The following is a 12,185-nucleotide window of genomic DNA, read 5'->3' on the forward strand; positions in this document are numbered from 1 at the left end:
AAAATCACTGTAAATAAGGCTATTGTTTATTTACGAAACATTGACCTTATTTACAGTTCAATCAAAAACTTTCAAATTCAGACTCATCAGTAGAGCCCGGATTATATGCACTAAAAAAGATGCAAATATGCTTTAAAAAATGCCAAGATATGCATTATAACCCAAAATATGCACTAAAATATCCTGTAAAACGAAAGATTCCGAAATATGTATCAAAAATGAGAAAATACCCTTAAAAAAGCTGCTCCAGTAACAAAATACCAATAACAAAATAATTTCGACGCTATTTCTAAAAAAAATTAAACATTATCTTATATTAAACATATCTCTCTAGAAATAGCGTTACAATAAAATGATTGATATTTGTAAAATACACTACTCAAAACAATTAGGGGAGCACATGGTTTTAACAAAATTACGCAAAGATGTATACCGATAAGTAACATAAAATGAATCATCCATAATTTATAGCCTAGCAGGAAACGGAAGAAGAAAACTTCATATGCAAATCAAAGTTCATGACGTCAAAAAATAGAAAAAGGAGATAAGGGCAGAAATCGGGATGTTGCAGAAACGTCTGTTTTACTGCCGTAACTGTGAAATTCGATTGCGCAGTATTTTTTTTTGAGACAAGGTGACTTGAGGATGTCTCAACAACGTGATTTATCGGAATCCATGGCATGGCGTGTTATAGGCAGACTGGAATCCGGGCAAACACAACGTTGTGTCGCGGACGCTGTTGGAGTCGCCAGATGTGTTGTTGCAAGGCTGTGGAATCGATTCCAAGAAACAGGAAATGTTAGACGTCGACCAGGGTAAGGTCGGCCACGCGCCACTACAGCAACTGATGACCGGTATATACGGTTAACAGCCCGTCGAAACAGAACAGAGAATGCTACGCAGCTGCAAAGACGGTTGCTCTTGGCAACAGGACGAAGGGTGTCCAGCCAAACAGTACGTAATCGGCTTCATGAAGGAGGGCTCTATGCACGTAGGTCAATGGTCTGCATTCCGTTGGCCTCACGCCACCGTGCGGCCCGAAGAAGATGGGCTGCTGAACATCGAGATTGGGAGCAACATGATTGGAGCCAAGTGCTGTTTATAGACGAGTCCCGATTCAGTCTGGAGTGTGACACCCGACGTGTTCTGGTATGGAGGGACAGGGGCACTCGAAATAACCTCGCATTCGTTCGTGAAAGGTCACAATACGGACTAGCTGGTTGGATGGTATGGGGTGGAATCAGCATAGGCGGACGTACGGACCTGCATATCATTCGGAATGGCACTTTGACGGCCCGAAGGTATGCAGACGAGATACTGCGACCTCATGTCATCCCTTACGCTGGAGCCATTGGAGATTCCTTTGTTTTCCAGGATGATAATGCCCGACCGCATAGAGCTCGTCTGGTGGAGAACATGCTTGAAGCTGAAACAATACAGCGTATGGAATGGCCAGCGTGCTCTCCTGACCTGAATCCAATCGAGCATGTTTGGGACATGCTCGGACGACGCATTGCTGCGTGACCAAGGCCGCCTGTTACTGTCCGAGACTTGCAGATTGCACTTCTTGAGGAGTGGAACAGTATTCCCCAAAGTCTGATCGATAACCTCATCGCATCCATGGCAAACAGGTGTGCAGCAGTCTTAGCTGTTCGAGGAGACCACACGCCCTATTAAAACTCATGCATCATGTCTAAACAGTACTTTTTTTTATCGTTTACATGTAACCAAATTGTTGCCCTAAATCATCTTTTCATGTTTTTTCCATATTTTCAAAGAATTAAAGCTTAATTTCAAATTTTTTTACGTCTTTTTTCTGTATTGCGCATTGATACGCGTGTACTATCCATTGTATGCCAATACGTGGCTGTCTCGCAAGGTTTTCTTCACTTTTTTGCTTGCTCCCCTACTTGTTTTGAGCATTTTATGTTGAAAAGCACCGTACATGGACGGCGTCAACAATCAACTAATAGCTCTTGAATGACATAGGCCAACATCATTCTATATGCACAATTTTTATGATTAAACAAAATTGCCCCAAAAAAAAAAAGTTTAGTAAAAAAATCTGCTCAAAACGTTATTTTAATACTTTTTAAAAATCGCAATCGCCTTGTCTTTTTTTTTGTAACAATTTCTAGTATTTTGCTCACGATTAACAACGACACTATCCCCAATTATCATTCTCCTTCGGTGCCAATCGTAGCTGCCCGTAGGCATGCATCTCTGGATGGGGTCTGGGTCATAATCCCGACAGACGAAATACCGATAGGTCAAAATCCCGACACGGTCGAATTTAAAAATTCAATTTCGCCGTATAACCCGCGCTTTCTCAGGATTTGCACTTATCGCGACGAGGGGCGTTGGGGCGCAGATAATAAATTGGCGATCAAACTTTCAAATTTTAATTTCGCCGTGTAAGCCGCACGTCGCGGTTTTCGCTTTGATTAGCATTTCTCGCGGCGAGATGCGTTGGGGCGCCGATAAGAATAATAAATTGCTATCAAATAAATTTTCACATTTTAATTTCACCGTATAAGCCACACTTCACGCTTTCTGTCGGGATTTGTTTTTTCGTAGCGAGGGGCGTTGGGGTGGGCATAAGAACAATATAACTTGCGATCATATAAATTTTCAAATTTTAATTTCAAATGCATTATGCAGTGGAGTTGGCGAGAGGTGACGTTATGTCCCGTTTTCCTGCAAGCCTATTCAACTTGTTTACGCCGAATGGACGCTTTTTTGTTTGCTAAGCTGCCTTACACGCATACCTTGCTGATAATAATTCTCTATCCATGATAGAGATAATGACCCAGATAATAATTCTTTATCCATGATTGCAAAAAAGGAAATACAATAAAATTCATCTCCAACGGAAAAATTTCATGGTCCCATGATTTCTCTCTCACTGCGAAAATACACATTAAAAAACCTGCATTGAACGAAACCTGTCTAAGGCCGGTATTACACTATAAAAGTTTGATAAAAGTCCTTTTATAAAACTTGAAAAATGCAGCCAATAAGGTCACCGGTTGCATTTTCTAGAATGTAGCCAATAATCTTATTGGTTAGGTTTTTCAAGTTTTATAAAAGGGATTTTATCAAACTTTTATAGTGTAATACCGGCCTAACGCGGAAACGGAAAGAATTTTTTTTTCCTTTAAAACGGAAAATTTCACACACGATGATCAATAGACCAAAGGATCATACAAAATGTTAAAAGTGCTCCACCGAAATTTTTCACTCAATCTATGCTCGCAAATGAGAGTTCTACATTATCAAACACCTTAGCTTAGCATAAACCTTTTCTGTACTTATGCAGTGGTTTTGATAAGCCATAACCATAGTAAAGCAGTTGCTTTCTGATATTGTAACAATGTTTTTTTTCGGTACGTAAATCATAAAAATGAGAATTTTCATCATTAGTTAATTCACTAATTTTATAATGTAAAAAAATATACGGAAGGACCTCATGACAATGAGATCTGGTCAAAATTTTCGGCATTCAGAATGTAAATTTGTTATCGGGTATTTATAATCAAATGGGGCCCAAGAAAGCCCCCACAAAACACCTTTGCCCGAGGCAGGGCCAGAACAAGCAAAAGGTGAGGAGGCAACTGCCCCGGGCGGAAAAATTTAGGGGCAGCAGTTTTAGGTGAGTACAAAGAACTCTCGCAAAATTATCGAATTTCAAAGTTCTGGGGCATCAAAATCATGTTTGCCCCGGGAGGCTACAATCCTAGTTGCGGCCCTGTCCCTGGGGGGGGGGGAGGCATAAGCGCCGGAATCTAGAGGCTGAGGCCATTTGAGGTTCTCCCCTACCCCCAGTAAATTTGTTTTATTCATCAACGTGTGATCTGATGAAAATTACAGCATAAAAAAAAAGGACGCACAATAAACACTTACCCTGTATGTCCCTTCGTTCAAAAAATTTGATTTAATAGTGAATGCGAGAAAAATATCACATTTTAGCAAATAAGTCTCTATTTTGGGAAAATTTTTCAAAAAAAAAAAAGTCATTTGGCAAACGCTTTACACGTCTGGTGATCAATTTGCCTATATAGTGATCGAAGTTATTACGTAATAACAAGGTTATAACATTAATCCTCACGAACAGGAAAAAGTGCCAATCGTGAAAGTCAATCGAACTTAGCTTCTAAGGTGATTGAATATTCCAGTTAATTTTCAAAAAGCCTGCAACCCTCCGCTGGGGGGGAAGAATTTATCTTTTGTTGGTTGTTTGGCGCGTAACTGGCCGTTACAAAAATGACACGCACAAAAGTTCAAAATGCTATAATACATTTAATATTCTGACGATCCTAAAACGCAAAACACTTTTCGACATTAGTTTTTCACAAGGAATCACGTGCAATTATCGGGCAGTCGATAGTGTTATACCACCCCGTATATATACATACAGTCGACGCTCATTATAACTACCTCATGTTATAGCGATAATTTCATTACAACGACCAGTGGGATAAGACTCAAATGTTTTCATAGAACGACAATCATATATATTTTATTTGCGATACAACGACACTCCCACTATAATGTCCATTTTGAAGAGACGAGGGAGTCGTTATATCGACACGATATCCGTTTCTTTCTCTGGAATATCCTAACATAATTTCACGTCTGCCTGATGGATCTAGCTTTGTACGGAACATTTTCGGGGAGTGGAATTATGCGATGCATGCAAAAACACGAAGATGACTAACATCCGGTTTTACACTAAAGAAAATTTCATACGGAGTTTTTCCTTTCCCTTTGCGCGATGTAAAATTCGTCACATAATTGCTGCACGCAATAGCTTCTGCCCAAAAACAATGGGGTAAATTACTTTCGTGAAAAATCGTTCGAGCTCGATCTGTGAGGACTCTAATCGCTCTTTCACTTTTACCGTTGCTCTCCGGACAATAAAGAATAGTTTTTTATGTTTTACTCCGGATCTATCAAAAAGTTGTTCGAAGGCTTTATTCATGAATTCACCTCCATTATCAGTTCGGAATCTCTTAATTCGAGTGCTCATTAAGTTTTCATATAAATTTTTGAACTTCAACAGTTTTTCAAAAGTTTCACTTTTGTATTTCATGAAATATGTGAAATACATATCCGAAAAATCATCGACAATAATCAAGAAATATCTTGAACCTTTTAGACAATCAACTTGAAAAAGGTCCACATGCATCAGCATGTTACAATTGAAGTATTACAATCTTATCTTGTATTAACAAGTGGAGAGCGACATTCATGTCATAAATTGAAGTATTGACTTACTTTGATTCACTGTCACATTTGTAAAGTTTATGAGTTATTTTACAAATATCAATGCATCACATTGCAAGTTATTGCTAACACTAATATTTAGACCTTTAACTAAATTATTTTCAATCATCTTATTCACATACTCAGAATTTAAATGTGATAGCCTTTTATGCATAGCTCGCTCTAAGTTAAATCTTTCAGTGTTTCATTTACCTGCACTAAATTTGACAAATTAGTATTTGGAATTAGCTCAGTTTGTAAACGTTTGCGATTAATTTGAGCAGTTAATATTGTTTCACCGTTTTTACAAATACGCATTTCATTGCATCCAGAACGAATGTCGTAACCCTTCTTCATAAGACTTGGAAGTGATAATAGATTATATCTAAGATTTGGTGCATACAAAACATTAAACAATGGTAAAGAAACGCTTATCACAATGTATATGTATTTAACTCTAACCGTACCAGAACTTTTAGATTTTAGACAAATTCTTTACCAGCTTGATATATAACATTATTATGCGTAAAAAAAATGCATCAAACAAATTAATATTATTAGTCATATAAGCACATGGCTACACTATCTACAATTCAAACATTTTTACCTGTAATATGACTGTTCTCGACTTGAAATGCATGATCCTGTTTTCCACTTTCACCTTCATCCGCATAACTGGCTCGTTTAGGAGAAGTTGCAATGAAGTTTTATCCCGTTCGATTTTCACTAGTCTCTTGTTTGCTTGGAAAAATACCGGCTAGTCCGCTTAAAATATCTTGCAAGATGCCCAGGTTTCCAGCAGATATAACACACTCGGTCCGTCTTTTGACGATCCTTTCTTTTCACAAATGCACCTTCACTGGTTCCAGGAGTTTGCCGACGCTGTATTTCTTTCTCCTCTTCACTTAGAATTTCGACAATTTTGTCGAGGGATTTCCCGCGTTGAGTTTTTAGGATCTCTCGAATTTTCGTAAATTTTCCTCTCAGCCCTCGAACAGTGTAATACACGAGTTCTCTCGATGAAATTACCAGTCCTAAAGACATGCACTTAGTTGAAAGACCTCTGGCTATTGCCACATAGTCGTTGATGGTCTCGGTATGAGTCAACTCTAGATTTTTTTAGTTCTTGAGCGATATCAATCTTTCGATCGTCTGCCATTCCAGTAAAATTGTCCTTGATTTTCTGCCAAAATGCTTTAGTTGTTTTTCCGAAGCATACTGCAACCCTTGTTCATCTGAGAGAGAGTTTAATGTAGGCAACTGCTTCTCTGTCATGTTTCCGCCAATTTAATCGTTCTTTGCTTTTGGCTTCTCCTTCCGCTGTAGCAGGGGGTTCTTGACCTTCGAGAACATATAAAAGTCCTTTCAGGCAAAGTACTGCCTCCATCTTCATACTCCAGATATAATTTGTAGCTGCCAGCACAGGAACAGGAATATGCTGCTTTTCCATGTCAACCACGCCTTGCTTATTGCCACACAGGATATAGTTACGCCAATGTTCATTCACTTCGATATGATCGCGAAAAATGTTCAGCCACAAAGATGTCGATCGCAAACGTTGCATTATCAACCACACAGGTGTCGAACCATGGAGATTTGGAACCACGAAGATTAGCAACCACGCTCTGCTACCATTTGAGGTTAAAGAAAGCATTCATCAATGATTAAAATTCAGGAACATTTTTTCGAGGAAAAACATCCGTACGTAACAGTTCATCATCACATCGTATCATCATAACAACCAACTTTTTGTCTGCACAAAAACAAGATACATATAAGCAGATATATATAAACAGAAAAAAATTTGACGTCACCTGACGAGTTCAACTTGCATGCGCCTGTGCACTCTCAATACCAACACAGATGACAAAAATTTTCGAATACAAACCACGCATAGCTATGACATCATAGATACATTATGGTCACGCATAATATAAGAACTTTCCGGCATGCACCAATTCGTTATAAATTCTATAAGAGAAAATGTCTTTTGGAAGTACGTGTGTTGAGTACTAGTGTACACGTGATATGTGCTTACGATAAGAGTGTAACATGAAGAAAGCGATTAAATGGAAGCATGAAAAATTTTTCTCCTATCATTTTTTATATTTTATTCTAAATTTTTTTCCAATCACCTTTTAAGGTGATTTCCCAGTTGTTGCGTTTGTACACAAAACATCAAATAGAATTTACATTTTTGTAAATTAATTTAAAAAATTAAAATAAATCAATAAATTTTGAAAAGTAATGAATTTAAATTGAAAAATGACATCAACTGAAAACAAAATAAATTTCATTTCATTTCTTATATTCAAAAGTTTCAAGTTCTACTGATGCATAATTTTAAGTTTGCGCCTAAAGCAGGAAAAAAAATGACACCTTTCCGGATTTTGCCCCCCCCCCCCGACCAAGACCACTACGCCACTGCTAGCAATCGTGAAGTTTTGTCGTTACAGTTGTTTCTTGGAGGTAGTTCGCACATGTCCATTTTCTAGTTTTGTCGGCTGTAAATTTGAGGAAAGTCTTCTCTCTGTTACCAACGCATTAGAAATGATAATTTGATTTACACTTCGAGTACTGCACTTGATCGGCAGGTTACTCTGATGTCTTCTGAATATGATTTGCAGAGGTATGGTCACCCAAATCAAACAAATTATGATTGCCTCAAACTTAGATTTTACAAAAAAATGGACAAATAGTACTAAAATGCTAAATAACTGTACTGTTGCTTTATTCGTGTGTTTCGTGACTAAAGCAATCCAAGGCAAGTTGCCCATTATTTGCTCAAGAGTGGTCGGTTGTGCACGGAAGCATGTTACACACTCATGAACTATTTTTCTTGCAAGGTTTCTTGCACCAACAACCCAAAAAGTTTGGCGAACGAGATGCAGTAAGGTTTGAGAACCTACATGCAGGTGTTTACGGTGATAGTATTCGAAAATCAGTCTCGTTAGTCGGTGTTTGGCTGGTAGAATTATCTGGTGTTTTTGATTGTACGAAATGTCTGCTTCATTTATGCGACCACCAACGCGAAGCAATCCTTTCTGATCGATGAAGGGATTGAGATTTTTCAATTTGCTTTTAGTGAAGACTTGAGCCCCTTGCTTCAAGTTCCTCAATTCCTCACTGAATTTCCTTTGAACTATCTGGATTATTTTTATTCTTGCCACGTCAAGTTCTTGGGCAGTGAGTGGACCTGATTTTTTATCTGTCTTAGATCTGGCATTAGAACAAAATCTAAGCACGTAAGCAACTATTTTAATGATGGCTGTGTATCTGCTGGCTTTCGTTATTATGGGTGTTATAACATCATCAACACTTGCTACCAATGAATGTTCAACGGATTTCTTGAATTGACTAGCAAATGTCTCATCCTCAGCTGTGAACGTTGGCGGATCTAAATCAAAACTAAGTTCTGATCTCAAATAATCAGGACCGCTCCACCACAATTCATTGTGAATTAATTTGTCAGGATACAAGCCACGTGACACCAGATCTGCTGGATTGTCTTCGGATCTAACGTGGTACCACTTATACCCACTAGTTATTTCCTGAATAACTGCCACTCTATTGGCTACAAAAGTTTTCAACAAATGAGGTGAGGTGTTGATCCATGCCAGAACAATTTTTGAATCTGACCACAAAATAATTTTCTTAAGGTCTAACCTTAGAGATTCTACGACTTTACTGATCAATTTGGACAGCAGCACTGCTACACACAATTCCAAACGAGGTATAGTAGTCACCTTGAGTGGAGCCACTCTTGACTTACTACACAAAAGCTTAACATTGTACACATTTTCAGAAAGACACCGCACGTAAACTGCTGCGCCATAAGCCTCAGAAGAAGCATCGGCGAATCCATGTATTTCAATTGAGTGACCTTCACCAGATAAGCAATAACGATCAATGCATACATCATTAACAACATGCAGGGCAGTAATAAACTTGCACCATTCGGTTGCTTCCTTTTTTGGAAGCGTATTATTCCAGTCCAATTTCAACAGCCACAAACGCTGCATGAATATTTTTGCCTTAACTATGATAGGCCCTAGCAATCCCAATGGGTCAAACAGTCTCGCTATATCCGAGAGAACGGTGCGTTTGGTGTAATCGGAAGATAGGTTTGAGCTTACCTTGAACGTGAAATAGTCCTTTTGGGGATTCCAAGCCAAGCCCAACGTTTTCACAGTGACATTGCCTTTGGCATCAAAACTGTATCCATTCTCGCCATGGTTGACTGCGTTTAGCAGTGTCGAATTGGAACACCACTTGTGAAGTGTCATTCCACAAGTTTGGAGCATCTGTATCAATTGACGCTGAAGCTCTAGAGCGTCATGTAGCTCATGTGCACCAGACAAAATGTCATCCACATAAAAGTCCGAGAGTGCAATCTTGGACGCGTAAGGAAATCGAGATTGTTCGTCTAGCGCAAGTTGTTTCAGCACACGTGTAGCTAAATACGGAGCACAAGTTGTACCGTAGGTGACAGTCAATAATCTAAACACCTTAACAGGATCGTTCAGATTTTCTTTCCACACGATTCTCTGCAAATCACAATGGCCGGATTCAACCAGAATTTGCCGATACATTTTGACAATGTCGGCGGTGAAAGCATATCTATGTTGACAAAATCTCATCATAATTGAGAATAAATCCTGTTGAATGGTTCCACCATTCATGAGCAAATGGTTAGGAGACACCCCTGAAGAAGAGATGGCGGATGCATCAAAGACAACGCGAAGTTTTGTACTCGCACTATCAGGTCGGTGAACGCCATGATGTGGCATATAGTAGGTGTTGTGATGAACTGCAACAGAGGTGAGTTCTTCCATGTGTCCCAAATCCTCATACTCCTTCATGAAGGACACGTAAAGCTTTTTCATATCTTCATCCTTGTCTAGTCGTTTGCACGTTGCGTTCAATCTTCTACTAGCCATAGCCAAAGAATCTCCCAATTGTGTTTGATCTGATTTAAGAGGTAGTTGCACTACATATCTACCTGCCTCATTTCTGGAATGAGTCTCACAAAAATGCTTTTCACAAAGAAATGCCTCAGTACTTTCAATAAGCTTGTTTTCGTTTATGGATTCTAAGTTCCAGAATCTTTTCAAGGTGTTATCTAAATGTTCTAATTCATTTGATAAGTGACAATATCGCACATTACTTTCGGTTTGGTTTTGCACCGCACCGCAAACTATCCAACCAAAAACAGTTTCTTGCAACGATATTTTAGATGTGGTAATCCGATGTTCGCATAAAATCTCAAAGAATATTTCGGCACCCAATAAAATGTCGATTCTATTCGGAACATTAAAGTCGGGATCTGCTAGCCGTATATTCTCTGGAGGGGAAACTTCAGATTTGTTGATGTATCTGGAAGGACTGAAACCCATCACTTTCGGAACTATTAGCAACTCCAATGAGCGCCTAAACTTGTCATCTGAAGATGAAATTACCACATGCAGTTTCTGGTTTATGTTTACTGGTAAGCCTCTCAACCCAGACACAGCGACGAAAGTTTTATTTCTTTTCAGCCCAAGTCTCTTTGCGCATTCGGTAGTGACAAAGCTTGACTGCGATGCACTATCCAACAGCGCTCTACATGGTTGTAAACAACCTCGTGAATCCCTCACGTATACCACTGCTGTAGCCAGAAGAACGTAGTTATTCGTCACTTGTCGAGGAGTGCTGTTTATGAGGGTCGATGTGTGACTGACTTCCCCCATCTCATCGGATTGTTTATCAGCAAGCGGGAGTACGTTTGATGCTTGCGAAGGCGACTTTCCTTCTTTTTTTGTTTTGTCTTCTAACGAGTCATTTCTTTTAACTCTATGAAGGAGGGTGTGATGTTTGTAACCACAGATGTTACAGCCCTTGGACATACATTCATTTACTGTATGGGAGTCATTTAAACAATTGAAACACAGGTGTTTCTTTTTCACTATATTTTGCCTCTCATTTGTGCTTAGCTTATGAAACTCAGAACAATTATATATGGAGTGTTCTAATTTGCATACAGGACATGATTTCCCGTAGTTAGAGGATTTTACAGCAAAGGTCCTCGATTTATTTATAGGTGAATTGCGAGGCTCACGGACGGGAATGGTTCGCGTGATACCTTCCAAAAATTGACATCTGCTTTCCAAAAATGAAATCAAACTGTCCCAACTAGGAATTTCTGTAGATTCCAGGGTCATTTCAAATTGTTTTCTTGTTTCTCTGTCCAATTTTCTAAGAATTAAATTGGATAATATTACTTCACTCAGAGCATCTGTCTTAAGATTTGCAATGTTTAATGCTCTCAGGTGCTTTAGAACGTTGTCTAGCAAGGCTCTCAAATCTTTAGCCGACTCTTGGGTGATTTTAGGGATTGAAATTAATGCATTGATATGCGTATCAACAATCAAACGTTTGTTTTCAAACCGTTTCTCTAGTGCAGAGAATAACGAATCGAAGGTGTCTTCAATGCTTTGGACTTGTCTAGCTTCACCTTTCAAGGCAGCTTGTAAATAATACAGTTTTTGTACATCGGAAAGGTTAATATTTTCGGTGATCAGAGAATTGAATTGATTTTTGAACAAGGTCCACTCTTCATATTTACCACTAAATTGTGGCAGGGGAATTTCTGGCAGTTTTACGTTTTGCTTAGAAGTATTAGTTTCGATTTTACTGGGAACGAAACTCAACAAACTCAAACGGATTTCAATGTCCTCTAATTTTTCTTCAATTTCACAGAGCTCTAAATTTAGAACTTCGAACTCATCATCTTTTAACACTTCATAATATTTCAATTTCAACTCTTCAAAATTGTTTTTTGTCGTGTTTAATGTTTCTTTTCTACATTTAATTACTGCCTCACTAGCACTTTCATTATCTGACAAGAATTTATCAAGTCTGGTGATTTGGGCCTTGACGTT

At 38.7% G+C, this 12,185-nt stretch overlaps 1 protein-coding gene across 1 annotated transcript in view; it reads right to left on the minus strand.

Moving 5' to 3' along the window:
• LOC149080388 (acetyl-coenzyme A synthetase, cytoplasmic-like) overlaps nucleotides 1-12,185 on the minus strand; it is a 1,034,375-nt gene that overhangs the window by 862,920 nt on the left and 159,270 nt on the right. The window lies entirely within an intron of this gene.

Source organism: Pholcus phalangioides, unplaced genomic scaffold (assembly GCF_987345545.1).
Source record: "Pholcus phalangioides strain wild (caught in Gottingen) unplaced genomic scaffold, Ppha-v1.0 ptg000011l_1, whole genome shotgun sequence".
In the NCBI taxonomy this organism is placed as follows: Eukaryota; Metazoa; Arthropoda; class Arachnida; order Araneae; family Pholcidae; genus Pholcus; species Pholcus phalangioides.